This window comes from Barbus barbus, assembly GCF_936440315.1.
Source record: "Barbus barbus genome assembly, chromosome: 2".
Taxonomy (NCBI): Eukaryota; Metazoa; Chordata; class Actinopteri; order Cypriniformes; family Cyprinidae; genus Barbus; species Barbus barbus.
Genome location: NC_136730.1, coordinates 20,205,204 through 20,224,558, shown reverse-complemented (window position 1 = coordinate 20,224,558; position 19,355 = coordinate 20,205,204).

Genomic DNA, 19,355 nt, shown 5'->3' with positions numbered 1-19,355 from the left:
GAGGGAGTACAGGAGAGGGCTCAGTACGCAGCCCTGTGGCACGCCGGTGTTCAGGGTGATGATGGAGGAGGAGAGGTTATCTAACTTGACGGACTGAGGTCTGTTAGTCAGAAAATCTAGAATCCAATTACAGATGGGTGTGCTGATTCCAAGCTGGCTGAGCTTGGAGATCAGCTTGGAGGGGATTACTGTATTAAATGCAGAACTGAAGTCCATGAACAGCATTCTCACATGTGTGTTTTGACTGTCCAGGTGGGTGAGGGCAGAGTGAAGCGCTGTTGAGATGGCGTCCTCTGTTGACCTATTGTGGCGATAGGCAAATTGGAATGGGTCCAGTGTAGCAGGGAGACAGGATTTTAGGTGGGATGCAACCAGTTTCTCAAAACACTTGGCAATGATGGGGGTGAGTGCAACAGGACGGAAGTCGTTAGGGACCGAGGCAGTGGAATGTTTCGGTACTGGTACGATGGTGGAGGTTTTGAAGATAGTGGGGACAGTTGTTTGGGCCAGGGACAGATTGAAAATGTCCGTGAAGACCTCAGCTAGCTGCTCCGCACAGGCTTTAAGCACACGACCAGGTATTCCGTCAGGGCCAGCTGCCTTCCGTGCATTCACCTTACGCAAAGTGGAGTAAACGTCTGATGTGGAGAGAGTGAGAGGCAGTTCACTGGGTTGATGCTCAGCTTTGAGTGAGATCTCCTTATTATTTTGATCAAAACGAGCATAAAAGTGGTTGAGCTCGTTTGGGAGGGAGGCAGAGCTGGAGGGGGGCACAGAGTTAGGTGGTTTGTAATCCGTGATAGATTGTATGCCTTGCCACATACGCCGGGGGTCTGAAGAATTGAAGTGTTCTTCAATCTTCTGTTTGTGTGTGAGTTTGGCCTGGCAGATACCCTTCCTCAGGTTGGCTCTGGCTGAGCTGTAAGCCTCCTGGTCTCCAGACCTGAAGGCTGCATCTCTTGCTTTGAGCAGGAGGCGAACCTCTCTGTTCATCCAGGGCTTCTGATTGGGGAAGATTTTTATTTTTTTGTGTGTAGTCACTCTGCTCACACAGCTGTTGATGTGCTCCATGACAGAGTTGGTGTAAGTGTCAATGTTAATCTGAGAGTTTGTGGTGGCCTGGGCAGCAAACTCACTCCATTCTGTGAGCTGGAATTGATGTTGAAGAGTGGAGTCAGCACCTTCCAGCCAGATTTTAACAGTCCTTGTTGTAGGTTTCACACGTTTGATGACCGGGGTATACTTGGGGAGCAGGAACAAAGAGAGGTGATCAGACTGACCCAGGTGGGGGAGGGGTGTGACTTTGTAGGCATCACTCACATTAGTATAAACGTGGTCCAATGTTTTATGTCCTCTTGTAGTGCAGGAGACATTTTGATTAAATTTAGGGAGGACTGATCTAAGAGTGCAGTGATTGAAGTCCCCAGCAACAATAAAGGCTCCATCCGGGTGCAGGGTTTGTAGTTTGCTAATAGCAGCACAGAGTTCTTTCATAGCCACGTTAGCATTAGCGTCCGGAGGTACATAAACTGCAGCAGCAACAATGCAAGTAAACTCACGTGGTAGATAGAATGGCCTGCACTTGATAATCAGGAACTCCAGCTCAGCAGAGCAGTAGGTATCAACAATGACAGAGTCTTTGCACCATGATTTATTTACATAAATGCATACTCCACCACCCTTGTTTTTACCAGAGGTTGCTGCTACTCTGTCAGCCCTGAAGAGAGCACGTCCATCCATATGCACCACGCTGTTTGGGACATCGTTGCAGAGCCATGTTTCAGTGAAGAACATAACATTACAGTCCATAAGCCATTTCTGTGTGAGGGTCCAGATCTTTAGTTCGTCCATCTTGTTCATCAGAGACCGTACATTGGCAAGGAAGATGCTGGGCAGAGCTGGTCGATGTGGGTTTAGCCTTAGCTTAGCACGCAGCCCTCCACGCTTTCCCCGTCTTTGTTTACGGTCTCGACGCCGACGCCGAGCACTTCCGGTCGGTACGAGTGATCCGCTTGTCCGCGGTGATCTCAGTAGCTCCGGCGGGAGTTCGCTGAAGTCGAAAGGATGATCTAAAACTATGTTGGAACACTGTTTGTTGATGTCCAAAAGTGATTGTTTACTATAGCTGTAGTTCGCATAACTGGATCGCGCGAACACGAGTGAAATAACCAGGTAAATTAACACTATTTTCCAAAATCTGGTAAGACGCTGAGCCTCGCGATGTGTTCGCGCCGCCATCTTGTCATACATTAGCTATTAACAAAAAATACACATACCTTTTTAAAATTCACTACACAGAATACCATGTAACAAACTTCATATACGCACATAACTGTTTGTTACACTTGTGAAAGTGTTATATATGCTTCACAGTTTCTCTGTTATGTTGAAATGTTAGGGCCTTTTGTCATTGCACAGATGCTGAGCCTGATACTCTTCCTACAGCAGTTTTCCAGTTTCCAGTTGTGCCAGCAGTCCTCAGTGAGCGTTTTGTAGTATCTGGTCTAGTGTTGAGATTATCTTTGTCTGCAGTGAACCGGCCGTCTGCTCTGTGTGAACGAATGTGAATTATTGAGTTTTACAGGATTCATCACTCTTATTTGTTGTGTCATGCTTTCATTGTTATTTGCTCAGTGTCTTTAGTGAGTGGGTGAGGAGCTCTTCGAGGTCTGGTGAGGTCTCTCAATTGTCTGCTTTGGAGAAAACGTTTCTCTGTGTGTTGTGGTAGATTTTCAAAACTGGGCATTACATTATTTTGCGCACTAAGAAGTTGGCACTTCATGTCTCACAGTATCGTTTGTGTCCGTGCATGCCGTATACACACACACCTGCGGGTCTTCATGTCCTCTCACCCTCCAGAAATCAAACTGAGCGAGTGTGCCTTCGCAGCAACTTTCATAACAAGAGTTTGTAAATAGTATATTGGAGACAGGCGTTCATCTGTATTGTTGAGTAAGTGGGTTGTCCAGTGTTGGACCACTCAGGGTTGTGGTCTTTTCTCAGCTGAACTTGTAAATATGTTTAATAAAGTAATTATGCATGCCTATTTTCTGAAACTCATGCCATTTGTACTGTAGACTCTATTTTGCTACCAAATATTTTTTCAGAAGTGGGACGGGAAAGTAAATGCTCTTACCTCTGTGTTTGATAGGTGGGGCTTGTACTGCTGGCAGGTTTTTGTAAGGTTAACCGTGTATTTTTATATGTCAGATGCTCATAGGACATGGAGAAGGGAAATGTCACAATGGGCTTTGTGAAAGCCAGATCATGTACAGTACTTTCAGTTCGCCGCAGGTCAGTGTGGTGCACTTGCAATGAGGAGCTCTTTGCATGCCTTTTGAAATTCTCTGATCTCCCAATGTGTTGGACAGGAATCATGGAAGAAAGTTTAGCATTTAGGTGCATTATGTACTTCGCAGACAGTAGAAAAGATGTGTGACATCTGTGTGCATAAATGTTCATAAAGACTGTTGGGTGATTTAGATGCTCTACTTGATAAAGTCAGAGTGTTATTGTGTTGACTAGGATTCCTTGAAATGTATTTAAACGTCTTGATGTCATCCGGAAAAAAGGTACTGAAATTATTCAGGAAATGATTTATTGTCCATTTAAGCAAACATTAAGTGTTTTCTTTGAGAGGAAAAAAAATCAAATCTCATTTTCTCAACAAATTGTTGAATATATATTTGAAGTAATGTGCATTTATTGTGCTTGTGTTCATCTTTCACATTCAGTGACATTGTGGCTTAGTGGTGATTGTTGTGCTTGACATTGTTAGATTTCTTCTTTGTACAAGTATATAATCGTTATTATTTCTCTCCATCTTTAAAGTTTGTCGAGAGAAAAAAAAAGTTTGTTATTGTTGTACCTTTAATAAATATGTAAATGAAAAATGTCTTATTCGTCTGATTTGTTAGTCTTCACAAACATTTTCCTCTTTTTATCTGTGTTCCAGTCAAGTTAGGCTTAGTTTTTTTATGATCAGGACAATGCAGTAAAAGGTGCATTGCTAGGATACAGGTAACACAACCCTGGGCCGTGACCTACTGCACACTTTTTTTCCTTGCTAAAATGTGAAAGCTCTCTTTGTTCAGAAGACCTTAAGGGCAGGGAGGCATTGGAATTCTTCTCAACCGCACGTGTCTTCACAAAGTGTTTGTTTGTCAGTAAAACATAGGTTAAAAAGTAGAGCAACTTGCTCACATTGAAGTAGTCCAGGTGTGTGGTGACTTAGTAGATCAGTTAGTGCAAATGATTAAACGATGAGTGGACACTCACCTCAATAAGCTTTATTCAAACACAGATTCCTCCCAGTATGCAAACAATGTTGACCATAACTCAGGATCACGTAAATCATTTCAGGCAAATGCTGAAATATCTACAGCACCATTTAGTCCTCATTGACGGACCAGACAAACACCAGACTGGGAGTTTAGCTGCTTAAACTCTCAACCCAGCTCTGCTGCTGAAAAATTAACGCTGAGGTTTGAGGGTCAAAACCTACTAACACCGAAGCTCATGAATCATTCACGGCTTCTCGAATGTGTAGGGCACTGGGTCAAGTTTTGTTTCAGGAGGCAGTTGCATTTGCTCCCTTAGATTTCAGGTTAGATGTACAGTAGTCTTGTGGATTATTTCCGTCGCGCCGGTGTAGTGCCGAATTCTGACCCCCGCCAGATTATTACCCCCCTAGTATTGTTAGGTTTAGGGTTAGGTGTGGGGGAGGGGTTAGGATTAGGGGTGGGGTTAGGATTAGGCAATCAGGTGGCGATTTCAACGAGGGGGGTAATAATTTGGCAGGGAGTCGAAAATAGGCACAACACCGGCGCCCTCTGTGGGCAGATGAGAGTAACGCATGCGCTGTCGCGAGTGTGTGTTGACTGAAGCAATCAGATGGGTAAGTTTGTTTGCGCTGTTGTTCAATCACCAGTTTAAATGTCTTTGAGTTTTTTCATTCAACCATAACACTTCACACCTGGGCCCGTATTCATGAAGAATTTTAATGCAAAAAGTAGCTCCTAGTGACAAAATTCTAAGAAAATTCTTAGAAATGTGGGCGTTTACTCTTAAAATTAAAGAAAAAATCCTAGTAAAGAAAAAAGTAATTCAGAAAGCATCTTAACCTTTAAAAGAGGTCTTAAGGTCAAACTTGTTAGGAGTATGGACGAGGACTTTTAAGGGGCTTAAGAGTTTCTTTAACAGCGGAGAAAATGGACGAAAATGAAGAGGGAGAAGAAATGTGTTGCACACAATGCATGACAGTGAGTTAATAAGACACTACACATTAGTTCGTGCAGGGATCATGTTTGTGACTGATCTTATTAAAGACATGCTAACATCTCAGACACCGCGCAGAATTGCCATAGCGCCAGAAATCACTACATTAAAATATTTGGCAACTGGAAAAATGCAACTATGCAGCAGTGATGATTTGGGTCTGTTACAGCACTTATTAGGCTTATATGTCTCTGTTCATTTCCTAATAAAACACAGTAAATATGCAGGGTCGGCGCCAAGGCGCCCAAACGAGTTACTGTGCCCCCCCACTTTCCATCCTCTCCCCTCCTTGCTGAACGCGATCGATTTTGAAAGCGAAAGTACCGATAAATCTGTAAGTATGACAGCATGGTAAATAAAAAATAAAGAATATACAGGTCCTTCTCAAAAAATTAGCATATTGTGATAAAGTTAATTATTTTCTGTAATGTACTGATAAACATTAGACTTTCATATATTTTAGATTCATTACAACACAACTGAAGTAGTTCAAGCCTTTTATTGTTTTAATATTGATGATTTTGGCATACAGCTCATGAAAACCCAAAATTCTCAAAAAATTAGCATATTTCATCCGACCAATAAAAGAATGGCCATTATGTTCATTTATGCACTCAATACTTGGTCGGGAATCCTTTTGCAGAAATGACTGCTTCAATGCGGCGTAGCATGGAGGCAATCAGCCTGTGGCACTGCTGAGGTGTTATGGAGGCCCAGGATGCTTCGATAGCGGCCTTAAGCTCATCCAGAGTGTTGGGTCTTGCGTCTCTCAACTTTCTCTTCACAATATCCCACAGATTCTCTATGGGGTTCAGGTCAGGAGAGTTGGCAGGCCAATTGAGCACAGTAATACCATGGTCAGTAAACCATTTACCAGTGGTTTTGGCACTGTGAGCAGGTGCCAGGTCGTGCTGAAAAATGAAATCTTCATCTCCATAAAGCTTTTCAGCAGATGGAAGCATGAAGTGCTCCAAAATCTCCTGATAGCTAGCTGCATTGACCCTGCCCTTGATAAAACACAGTGGACCAACACCAGCATCACTGACTGTGGGTACTTGACACTGGACTTCAGGCATTTTGGCATTTCCCTCTCCCCAGTCTTCCTCCAGACTCTGGCACCTTGATTTCCGAATGACATGCAAAATTTGCTTTCATCCGAAAAAAGTACTTTGGACCACTGAGCAACAGTCCAGTGCTGCTTCTCTGTAGCTCAGGTCAGGCGCTTCTGCCGCTGTTTCTGGTTCAGAAGTGGCTTGACCTGGGGAATGCGGCACCTGTAGCCCATTTCCTGCACACGCCTGTACACGGTGGCTCTGGATGTTTCTACTCCAGACTCAGTCCACTGCTTCCGCAGGTCCCCCAAGGTCTGGAATCGGTCCTTCTCCACAATCTTCCTCAGGGTCCGGTCACCTCTTCTCGTTGTGCTGCGTTTTCTGCCACACTTTTTCCTTCCCACAGACTTCCCACTGAGGTGCCTTGATACAGCACTCTGGGAACAGCCTATTCGTTCAGAAATTTCTTTCTGTGTCTTACCCTCTTGCTTGAGGGTGTCAATGATGGCCTTCTGGACAGCAGTCAGGTCGGCAGTCTTACCCATGATTGCGGTTTTGAGTAATGAACCAGGCTGGGAGTTTTTAAAAGCCTCAGGAATCTTTTGCAGGTGTTTAGAGTTAATTAGTTGATTCAGATGATTAGGTTAATAGCTCGTTTAGAGAACCTTTTCATGATATGCTAATTTTTTGAGATAGGAATTTTGGGTTTTCATGAGCTGTATGCCAAAATCATCAATATTAAAACAATAAAAGGCTTGAACTACTTCAGTTGTGTTGTAATGAATCTAAAATATATGAAAGTCTAATGTTTATCAGTACATTACAGAAAATAATGAACTTTATCACAATATGCTAATTTTTTGAGAAGGACCTGTATATCGTCCTATCTCCAAACTGAACATCAGTGGAAAGCTTATTTATTCAGTTTTCAGATGATGTATATAAATCTCAATTTAAAAAAACTGACCCTTATGACTGGTTTTCCAGGGTCACATATAATAATGAATATTATTTCATTTTTATGCTGTTTCTAATTTGGTATACATAAATATGGGGAAATAACATTCCCCATATTTATTATTTAGGCCTATTGATTTCTGTTTATCCTAATACACCCCATTGCTGTATTTGTTCATCTTTAAAACAAATAAAAAGTTGTATAAATGCAGCTAAAATCTTTCTTTTAGTGCTAAGAAAACTAATTAGTATACTAAGTAATCTAGGCCTATAGTACTTTATAGAATATGTCTTTAGCATTACTTTACTGGAGAGTTGTCCTTACAGCTTTTGATGAAGGACTGACAGAGAAGATAAACCGAACAGATGACTCCACTAAACTCGCTCTCATCCGGCTGACAGCATCATGATCATCACCAGCCTAGTGACAGCCACTACCTTTGTTGGTAAACAAATTAATCTTCTTAAAGGTCACCATTTACTGTAAGGCGCCGCTGTCTGTCCTCTCGTGATGAGCGCGGGAGAGGCTGTCAGATTGTCCCGCTATCAGCATTCTGCTCAGGTGACTCACACCTGATTGCGGCGTAACGCACTGCTGCGTCACAGCTGTCTCCGGAAAGAAGATAAGACGGGCCTCATGTCTCAAACTGCTGCGCACTGGAACTCTGCCCAATGGCCGATGCGTATCTCTACTACTGGCCAGCATTTCTCCCTTCAAGCCTTCTGTCCGCGACAAAGATATAGACTCTGCCTTTCCTTAAAAAACGCAAACACCTGTTCTACTTAAGACCACGACTCGGTCTCCAGAGAGCTGAGCCTCAGCGCAAAGCAAAAATGATCAAGAGCACATGGACTAAGCTATGGGTGTTAGATATAGGCATATTTACTGTTAAAAGAAAATGGCCTAGCTCACCAAAATTGAGTGGGACTGATACTAAATGTTTTGCTATTTCAAGTAAATACCGAGTGATTGGGTACAAAATATTTTTGTAAAAGATTCTGTTTTACGAGAAAAGATTTTTTCAGTCATTAAAATTTCTGTGTGAACTATCCTTTTAAGGAAGTATAAAGTTTGCTTACATGTTCCTTTCAATCCAGTCATGTTTTGAATCAGTTTTAAATTGATCAAGTAAAGGAATCTTTTCAGCCCAGATTCGGAATAGCTGGAAACCAGTTTAAATGTTTTAAGAGTGGAGTTATATTATCCTAAATTTAGTAAACTAATTACTTTTAAAAATTCTTTAGAAATTAAAATCTAAAATTCGTAGATTTTGAAATTTGACTTCTTACCTTCAGGCTGTTGATAACCTCGCTCCTTCATACCTTTCTAATCTTCTTCATACCTCCACCCCGACTCGTGCTCTCAGATCTTCTTCATCATCAGTTTTTCTTATGTTACCACAGATTCAGTTCAACATTATGGGGTCTAGAGCCTTTAGATATGTTGCTGCTCATTTATGGAATTCATTGGAGACTGTGGTAGACTATCTTGTCTCAGGACTCACCTACAGTATGTAAACAGGCCTTTTTTATCACTAAACATATATTGAGTTTGTACATACTGTTGGAGAATTTTGTATCTTTTAGTGTGTTGTTGTACAATATAGTATTGTTTATTTAATGATTCGACTTTTGATGTAACGTATTCTTACATTTTGTAAAAGGTACCTTAAAATTTATTCTTCCTTCTGTTAGCTAAATTTAGTATATAGATAATATATGCATAATTGAGGAAATAAGCCTTTGTTTTTAAGTTCAACAATACCTTATTATAAGTTTCAAAAAATAAAAAATAAGAAAGATGTAAAATGTTTTAATATTTGTATCTATGCAGTGTAACCTTGTATATGCAACCTTAAAAACTGGGCTTGAACTTGATTCGGTAGGATTAACCTTACTATCACCTACTGTTTACCCCATCAGATACTGTTATCCAAGCTAAAAACTGTTTAAAATGTGTTTATTGTCAAGTTCAACTTTAGTTGAATTGTTTTATCAAACCTTCCAATAGTCCATTGATATAAGTATGTCGGATGTAACATCACATGGATTGTGAAAAAGGCCTATTGACTAGGTTTTGAAAGCAGTCACCTCCCTGTTACACAGACTGCAAATCTAACAGCTTTAGTTTTAGTCCAGCAGCTGCCAGGCTTCTGATTAATGGCTGCTCAATCCCTGCCCAATGAAGAGTAGCCATTTGAGTGGGACAGAAATCAAGACAGCGACCCATTACTAATAACATTCTACTTGAGCAGTCTATTGAGCGCACAGACCACTAGTGGTTATTGTGCTGGCTGATGGTTGTGTGAACCATATGTGAGACAGGGCAACAGGTTAATAATCTAACCTTTCAGTCAGACCATTCATATCCGTTGTTCACTGAATACACATACCTTGGTCATTTCCTGTAGTACTGAAGTCTTGATCTTGTTTAACTCTTGTCTCAAGACCAATTGGTAGTACATGATATCACTATTAATGCTGTCACAAGGTCTTGCTCTTTGACTCGTTATATTCTCATCGCTTTTTATTAATTAAAAATGCTTTAGGTTACATTACATACCAATACATTACATACCAGGGGGAAAAAAAACAGTTAAACTTGGTTTGCTCATTATACATGTAATGTATAGATTTGCAGCGGCACGACTGGTCTTCAACAAACCCAAAAGGGCCCATGTCACACCTCTTTTTATCTCCCTGCACTGGCTCCCAGTTGCAGCTCGCATCAAGTTCAAGACACTGATGCTTGCATATAGAACACCCACAGGCTCAGCACCCTCCTACTTCCACTCACTTATGAGAATCTACATCCCCTCCAGAAGTCTGAGATCTTCAAGTGAGTGACGGCTAGTGGTGCCATCACAGAGAGGCACAAAATCACTTTCCAGAACATTTTCATTCACCGTTCCTGGTTGGTGGAATGAACTTCCCACCCCTATCCGGAATGCTGAATCCCTGACAATTTTCAAGAGACACCTGAAAACTCATCTCATCCATCATCACTTGACTTCATCTTAAAAAAACAAACAAAAAAAAACTTTGCTTTCTTTCCTTAAAGGAACACTCCACTTTTTTTGAAAATATTGGCTCATTTTCCAACTCCCCTAGAGATAAACAGTTGAGTTTTACCGTTTTTGAATCTATTCAGCCGATCACTGTGTCTGGCGGTAGCACTTTTAGCGTAGCTTAGCATAGATCATTGAATCGGATTAGACCATTAGCATCTCGCTCAAAAATGACCAAAGCGTTTTGATATTTTTCCTATTTAAAACTTGACTCTTCTGTAGTTACATCGTGTACTAAGACTGACGGAAAATGAAAAGTTGCGATTTTCAAGATTCAATGATCTATGAAGTGAAGTGACATACTGCCAAGTATGGTGACCCATACTCGGAATTCGTGCTCTGCATTTAACCCATCCAACGTGCACACACACAGCAGTGAACACACACACACTGTGAACACACACCCGGAGCAGTGAGCAGCCATTTATGCTGCGGCGCCCGGGGAGCAGTTGGGGGTTCGGTGCCTTGCTCAAGGGCACCTCAGTCGTGGTATTGAGGGTGGAGAGAGCGCTGGACATTCACTCCCCCCAACTACAATCCCTGCCGGCCCGAGACTCGAACCCGCAACCTTTGGATTACGAGTCCGACTCTCTAACCATTAGGCCACGACTTCCCCATCTATGCTAAGCTATGCTAAAAGTGCTACCACCAGACCCGGAGATTGGCTGAATGGATTCAAAAACGGTAAAACTCAACCGTTTCACTCTTGGGGAGTTGGAAAATGAGCCTATTTTCAAAAAAAGTAGAGTGTTCCTTTAACCTCTCCTTGTCTAGCGAGTATTTAGTCTGAACAATGCCTGAAACTTTGTATTGCAAGCACTTCCTGTGTCTATTTGCCTCTTTATAATGAATCGCTTATTGTATTCCTCAATTCTAAGTCGCTTTGGATAAAATCGTCTGCCAAATGAATACATGTACAGTAAATGTAAAACAATGGCCCTCCCCTCCTAACTGTGGCATGATTATTTTTTACCAATCATTGCCATTATATTTAAATGCATAATTGCTATAATTCTATATATAGTGTACAGTTTACAGTCAGTATAAAACAGACCTTATTTCTTACATAGAGATACAACAGTTGTTCTAATATTGGTATAAAATAATGATAGTAATAAAGGAAATGAAAATATACATTTTGAGTTTTATTCGCATATATGCTCCTGGAAATTATTTTCAATATATATTTTAGCTACAAAAGGAAATCATTCTCAATGCTAGTTTGTTGATAAAAAATGCTATTTTATGTATAAATCTATATTATATATATGTTTAATAATTTATATGCTGTAATGTTTTTAATTATTTTTAAAAATGATATAGGGAAAAGGAAGTGGTGTGTGGCCAAGTATGGTGACCCATACTCAGAATTTGTGCTCTGCATTTAACCCGTTCAAGTGTACACATCCAGAGCAGTGGGCAGCCATTGCTGGGGCACCCAGGGAGCAGTTGGGGGTTCGGTGCCTTGCTCAAGGGTCTCACCTCAGTCGCGGTATTGAGGGTGGAGAGAGTGTTGGTTATTCACTCCCCCCACCTACAATCCCTGCTGGACCTGAGACTCGATCCCACAACCTTCGGGTTACAAGTCCAACTCTCTATCCATTAGGCCACAACTGCCCAACTTATATGAAAAAACATTATATGAAAAAATATATATAGCTAGCAAGATTATAGCAAATCCACAGTTCTGGTTTCAACAAATATTTTTTAAACATGCTTAAAAATATGGTTTTTGTTTTGGATACTTAGAAATAGAATCTCCATATAATATAAGTTTATTGGACTCTCAAAGTTGATGCTGCAAAAATGTAAAATATAAGTTAAAATTAGAAGTTTTTCTCTAACTTGCACCCATTGTTTCACTTCATAGAACATTGATTCATCAAATAGGGTTGTATGGATTACCAGCATTTTCACTTTCTGCTGTTTGTTGAAGAATCAGCTTTGAGGGTCCTAAGTGATATTAAATGGATTCAAGGAGATGGATCATTTTTCTAAAACTCTTGTGTTCATCTGAAGAAAGTCTTCTACATCTGGGTTGGCATGAGGGTGAGTAAAGCAGGAGAGAATGTTCATTTTTGGGTGAAGTATCATTTTAAGAATTTGAAAGTGTAAATGCAGTCAGGGCTACTTTAGGGTCTGATCGCAGTGCTGCTTTCAGATTTGAGAGTCTTTGTTTGGGTCATGGTCATGTGCAGACTTAATGTAGACAGATGGATTTCAATCAGAGCAACAGTTGCTGATGTGGAGAGAAAGACAAAATAATTTCTTCACTGTTATTAACTTACCAAATGTTGACAGCCAAGTCTCAAGCCAATTTGTTCATTCCAAATTTGTGTGGTATCTTTCTGTCAAAGCAGTTTAGCTGCAGGGAGGAGAGGAGCAGCATCTGGATACTAATGAAGCACTGAGGAGCTAGTGCTGTTCCGTTGTGCTGTCATGTCATGTTGTCCCCTTGTCAGCGCCACACAGGCGTTTTTGTGTTCCAGTGTTCAAAAAGAAGTAAAAACAGCCCAGCTGGTATCATGTAATTTGGCTCATGTAATTGATCAGTCTCATTTTGATTGGTTATGCTGTGCAATAATAATGCCAAAGAAATATTTAATAACTCAAATTTCATAACAGATGTCTCTGGATTTTAGAGAAAAGTTTTCATGGAGTAAATCAGTTGTTGTGTTTTGGGTTGTGAATTTGGATGCAGCACCTTTGATGTACTCTAGCTTTCCAGCTAAGAGAGTATTGTAGAAATATATCAGTTTTACACTGCTTATTTTTGGTACTTGTTAAATGCCTTTCATGTGCGTACATTTTAAATTTTACCCCACAAGAAATTTGAAAAAAGCATATACTGTGTGTACACACACACACACACACACACCACTGTCATGCATCATTTCCTCTATAACAAATAACTATTTTTTTTTTTTGAAGGTGAAGAAAAATGTCCTTTGTAAATATCACAGTAACAAAATATTATACTATGCATAGTTTCCATACAAGCTGTAATTTAATGCTAGCTTTAGAATTTGCCTTAGTAGGACAAATGAGTTGGGCACATGAGTAGGACATTTTATTCCAACTGTTCATATTTCAAATCACAGAATTTTATCAAACAGAATAAGTAATTTGCGATGAGTTGGGATTTGCAAATGACAATTTAGTGGAATGACAAAAATGCAAGAATTTTTTAAAGAAGTGAGTGTGTAAAACGTGTTTTAAGTGCCCTAAGTTAAGAAAACACCCATAAATCTAATACAAATACAGTATATGGTGCAAACATGTTTGTGTCGTCAAAGACGTATTTATTTACTTGTGAATTTGTGACAAAAAAAGAGGGAGAGCGAGAGAGTTTTGTCTCATTTACACATTAATACGTTGTTAATTACACCCATAATGTCCCCCTGCTAGCTACACCATGTTGCTGACTAATTGAATATATGAGTCGAAGATGTTTGAAAGCCTGTAACTGATTTAATTAATGCAGTTTTTGCTTTAAGCATCGCCTGTTAAAAGATCTCTGTGCGTCGGCGTGTTCAGGTGCTTATGTCTGTGCGAAGCAGTGTTAATCCTCCTGTCAATGATCAGTGTTTGTCTTGATTTCTGGCAGCTGGCAGCCAACTGGAAACACATCAGGTCTTCCAGGAGGGCAATTCCCCAGCATCCCTCATTATGGATCTCTCTCTTTTTCTCTCTCTCGCCTGCAGGTCCATCACACATGCACGCACGCACACACACACAGCCATCACAGATTTGAAGCAGCTTTCTCGTCTTATTCAAATTGGTCTCGGCAGGAAAATGGGTTCATGATGATGGGGGTAATAACAGTGTAGAAAAGAGAGCGTCTTCAGCTTCAAACACCATTTAATTTGGAGATTAAGCTAATAAAAAGCCATTAAGGCCAATGCCTTGCTGTTGTAGCAGGCCGTAGTGATGCACAGTAATTCCTTCTCATTTAACGCAAATGAGCTATAAAAGATTAGGACTGGGCGTGTTATTCTTTTTATGTTTATATGTTTCCCGAGGTTTTTGGAAAAGAATAATCAGCCTGTTTTAATGCGTCGCTTTTTTCCTGACTATGGTTTTGCAAAACACATGGACCCTTTTTTTCAGAAAAGCAAAAACTAGACAGAATTATACGCAGGTTTTAATCAAATTTGCAGTCAAAATGATTAGCTATAATGTCTGATATTATTTAGCTCTAATTACCAGCAGAAGGTGTCTTTATCTGCACTTAGGGCGCACGAGTCTTGGAAATGCTGCATGCACAAGAATAATTAAGAAGCTGACTTGAGCCGGGGGTTTTTTCGGGTCTACTTTTGTGAGCTTTAATAGTCAGACTATTAGTGCTAATTTGGTATTTTGATTATATTTATTCCTTTAAATCCGATCATTCTCAATTGTTGCTCAATGTGCTTTATTGGCATAACAAATAACGGTATGTTTGTGTTGCAGTCGCAGCAGTAGCTAGATCTGTTTCCCTTTCTCTCTCTTTCCTCTAAATGCAATTATATTTATTATTCATGCAGGAGATCATCTTGTAAGATCATTTGCAGACAATTCCTCCTCACCTCTGGAGATAAATGGACACTTTTGTGTGTATGTGTGTGTTGTTGTTGGGAATGGGAACACGGTGCTCACCTGTGGAGAGAGAAGCAGACCAGCTCACTGGGGTATTGATGGAGTCATGCGGAGTTAATCAGATTCAATGCCAGCACTGATTCCTTCATTTCCTGCAATGCAGAATTAGACGGTAATACGGTCCCTGTTGGAACTTCGGCAGCATATGGTCTTGGGTAATGTGCCTTTTCCGTCAGGTATAGATGCATTCCATAGGACAGAACAGCATTGCCCAAAATGTAGTTGTATAACAAGCTTGCAGTGTGTGGTGTGGTGCCCACTATTACCATCTACACAAAAGCTGAATATAGACAATATATTTCTAATTGGTTTGTCACAGGATTATATGCAATTGGCCTCTGCCTTGATTGCTTAAATAAAGGCAGTGTTTTTTTGTTTGTTTTTTGTGCTGAACTGCATCTATGAGAGATTAATTCTGTTGGTGATGCATTTAAAAGTATTAACTAATCACGTCACACCATGGAGTGTTTTGCTGGAAGGTGTAGAGCTGATGAAAAAGAGGTCAAACTGTTATCAGTTATTCCCACACATACTGAAGTACCATCTGTAGAATTTTAGGGGAAGTCACTTGATTGGCAACCTTGGAGAATAAAACACGCTTTTCAGCAAAGAAGCAAAAAAGGCTTTTCAGTGAGTCATTTGTTAACGATTTAAAATGATTTCATACTACAGGATAATACAGGATACAGGAGATCACAGCAATAGAATGAAAATTAGGCTGAGAGTGATAGCCTCTCATGTTCCATGGAGTTTTTTCTATTGAAAGACTTTTGATCGCACTGTACTTCTGTCCCTCACAGCCTCGTTTTCATTCCTGTCAAAAATGGCATTTGTCACTTCCCTGACAAACGAAAAGAATCCAGTCAATTCCTGATGGACAAAAACAACTCCTGTCCTACATTTTTCCTCATTTGAGAAGTCATTTCATTAAGATGTACGTCATAGTGGGGAAGAAAAGACAATAACAACTTCCTTTTATGAATATTTTAGATAAGAGAGCAAATTTTTCTGGTTCACATTTTATTTATTTGACAACAAATACACATGTAGCCACTTACAATTATTTAGCTAGAAGCATAATTAACATTTAATCAAAATAGCAAAAAATGTTTCAGTGTACATATTTGTTTTAAGCATATATAATTTAGTAGTACAGTGTTCTATTCAAATACTATATAATAGGCCAACACTAAGTATAAGAGCTGTTGTGGGCTCAAGTAGCCCAGCAGCTGTCTAGATTTTGTGTTTGCAATGTATTTATGTCCAAAAGAGTGCTTGATGGCTTGCGAGTATCCAGATCATAAAACCTTTTAGATATGTAGTAGTATACATTCAGCATGCTTCTAGAGAATAGATGATTAGATGGGATAATTTGAGTGGGATTTGGACATAATTATGGAGGAATAAATGAAGGCCTCACTTTGAAGTTATTGTCTGCAGTGAGAGAAAGTAAGGCAAGCCCTTCATTCTGCTGCAATTACAGACCCTTCAGTGTAGGGCTAATTTGTGCTTAGCAGTTGGCAATGCATTGATTTAATATGTAATCAGTACACATAAGGCTGAAATGTAAATTTTTCTGCTGCTTACAAAGATTTTCTGTCACACTTTAATTACTACATTTTGCTGCTCGACGGGAACTTTTGTGAGCTAATTATGAGGTAATCACGATGTTCTGCAAGGATGTTGTTTATCACTGTTTAGAAGTATCCCATTTTATATATTTTTACAGTAGAGTCACCTATCATGCAGAACAAGCTGTTAGCTCACTCTAATTCTCAGGGTGACATAGTTAGTATCCATCCCATAATTGTTGTGGTATCTGCACTGTTAATTACTGAAGTAAATGGTTGAACTGCTGCCAAGGACCCATTGTGTTGGGGCTTTGAATTGTGTTTTTACCATCTGTAGAATTGGGAAGAGGAGAGAGGGGAGCAGGGGAGCAGGGGGAGGCTTAAGAGCGAGCTCACAGCCTCGGGGTCTGAGGCCATATGGAGCCAGCACTTCGCCTGCGCTTTATTGCACACCTTGCTGTTTTAATCAATGGCAAGCCTGTTCACAGTACACAGAAAACAGAGGTTATTGCACTGTGTCAGTGGGCTTTTACTGCATGTTTGTTTCTCTCTCATGTTCAGAAAACTTTTGTATTTTATCTTGCATGTGGACCATGGTATGAGTTTGCCTCTATATGCCGTGTATATATACTATAATATACTATATTTACTTGGAGGCCAGTTCCACTGCACTGCATTTCCTTAGTTTTTTATATGTAAACATGCACTAGACTAACATCTTTGAACGTTGTGCTGACATCTCACATCTTTTGTCACACATGACACTGCGTTCTAAAAACACAGAAAAATGCTTCTCGAGACCTTGTATATTACCTATACTACTGCCTGTGTCTTTTGTTTTTTCTATAATAAAAGGCATTCTGAGTGAATGGCGTTTTACTGTCTGTTTTTGTTCCATCAGTAAAAGTGGTTCCAAATAAAGCCACAGCAGAATTAACCCTTGCTTGTATCCAAGTAAATAAAATACAGTAGTGGTGGTATTGGATCAATCAGTGTTGCTGAACAAACCTAGTGAAAAATAAATATACATACATATATATAATATATTTATTTAATGTTAAGTATACTACAAATACATTTGCATATTTATACGCTTAATAAAAATATCCTGCCATTGCACTTTTAGTATACTAAACTGGTATACTTAAAGACTGCTAAATTGGAACTAATAATTTTGTGCTTAATGCATTTTAATTGTGCGAAAGTAGTGCTGAAGTCCGACTAAAGATATATTGAAGTATATTTGATTGTGCTAAAGTGGAACTATTGCAAGTAAGTACCCTTTAAATATCTTGCATTTAGATCATTCTACACAAGTAGTACTCCAAATAAAGTTTATTTATAATTTTTACATCAGTAAGTTTCGAGCGATTATACAGTAAATTTGTTAATAGATTTGAACTATGAAATAAATGTATTTTAAATATATTACTTTTTTACTAGAGAAATCATTTGCATGATTCGAAAACTCGCTCATGAAGGCGCTTAATGACTCGCTTAAAGTTTTTAATCAATTCAACCGAGTTAGTGATTCACAGAGCCTGTCTCAGCATTTGCGGACTTGGCCACTTAAAAGACCATATACATGCGACTGTTGGAAACATGCCCTTAATGCACACTAAATCCACACTGAATAGAATTTAATAAACTTTGTTTATTACTTTCATCTAGATACAGGTTATACAACGTTAAACAGCCACATCACAGTTTGGCATGCTCATTCTCTACTATTGGTTTAGTGCCGTCATTATATCTGGTGAAGCCTAATGTTACAGCTTGTGGTAATGGTTACACTGTGCGTAATAGTGTGTTTGTGTGTGAAACTCTTCATTGTAATGTTATAGTTGTGTTAATGGGCCAGACAGCGTGATGTGTATGTGTGTAGGAGTGCGTGGCAGGTTCAGTCAAATGTTATAGTTTATGTTAATGGTGCATTAAGAGTGTTAACTGCTACAGTCCCAGCTGTAGACACAGCTAGGCCTCCCTTGCCCCATGCACAACCCTCTCCAAAGCTGAGAGCAACTCCTGCTATTCACCAGCCTGTGTGCATATTGTTTAATTATTGGCTGTTCTGGAAGCACCACAGGAGGGAACGCACTGAAACTTGGCCAGATGAATGTAAGGTTACTTCTTCTGTACTTTGCAAGGTAATCAATCCACATGCTTTATGATGCGAGCACGTCAAGTGTGGCTCTTGTTGAGGTGGCCGTATTAAGGGGCATATTTAGGTTATTAGCCTGAGGCACAAAGTGTGTGGTTCAACCTCAGGCTGTTGTAACAGAGCTGCCTTATGACTATAACTCAGCATCAGCAGATGAAGACGTCTTTCCTTTATAAAAGTGATCAGATAAAAAAAAAAAAAAAAATTCAGTTGTTCTATTAAGATTTTAAGTGTGGTATGTTCATTTTTATTCCATCAAATTGCATATCTGTCACTGCAAGTATGTGTATTTGAAAAGTTCACATGAAGACTGAAGACTGGAGTAGTGGCTGCTGAAAATTCAGCTTTGCTATCACAGGAATAAATTACATTTTAAAATGAATATTTTAAATTGCAGTGCTATTTTACAATATTATTGTTTTAACTGTATTTCTAATCAAATACATGCAGCTTTGGAGAGCATAAGAGACTTCTTTCAGAAACATTTAAAAATTAATTGTTTAAAATTAATCAATTTCAAAGTGAGTTTTAAAAATTCTTTAAAAGCGATGTAAATAAATGTCTTAATCAACAATATTCTCCAGGGCCTGAAATCTTTAAAAATACACCGCTTTACTCATCAAGCAATTTG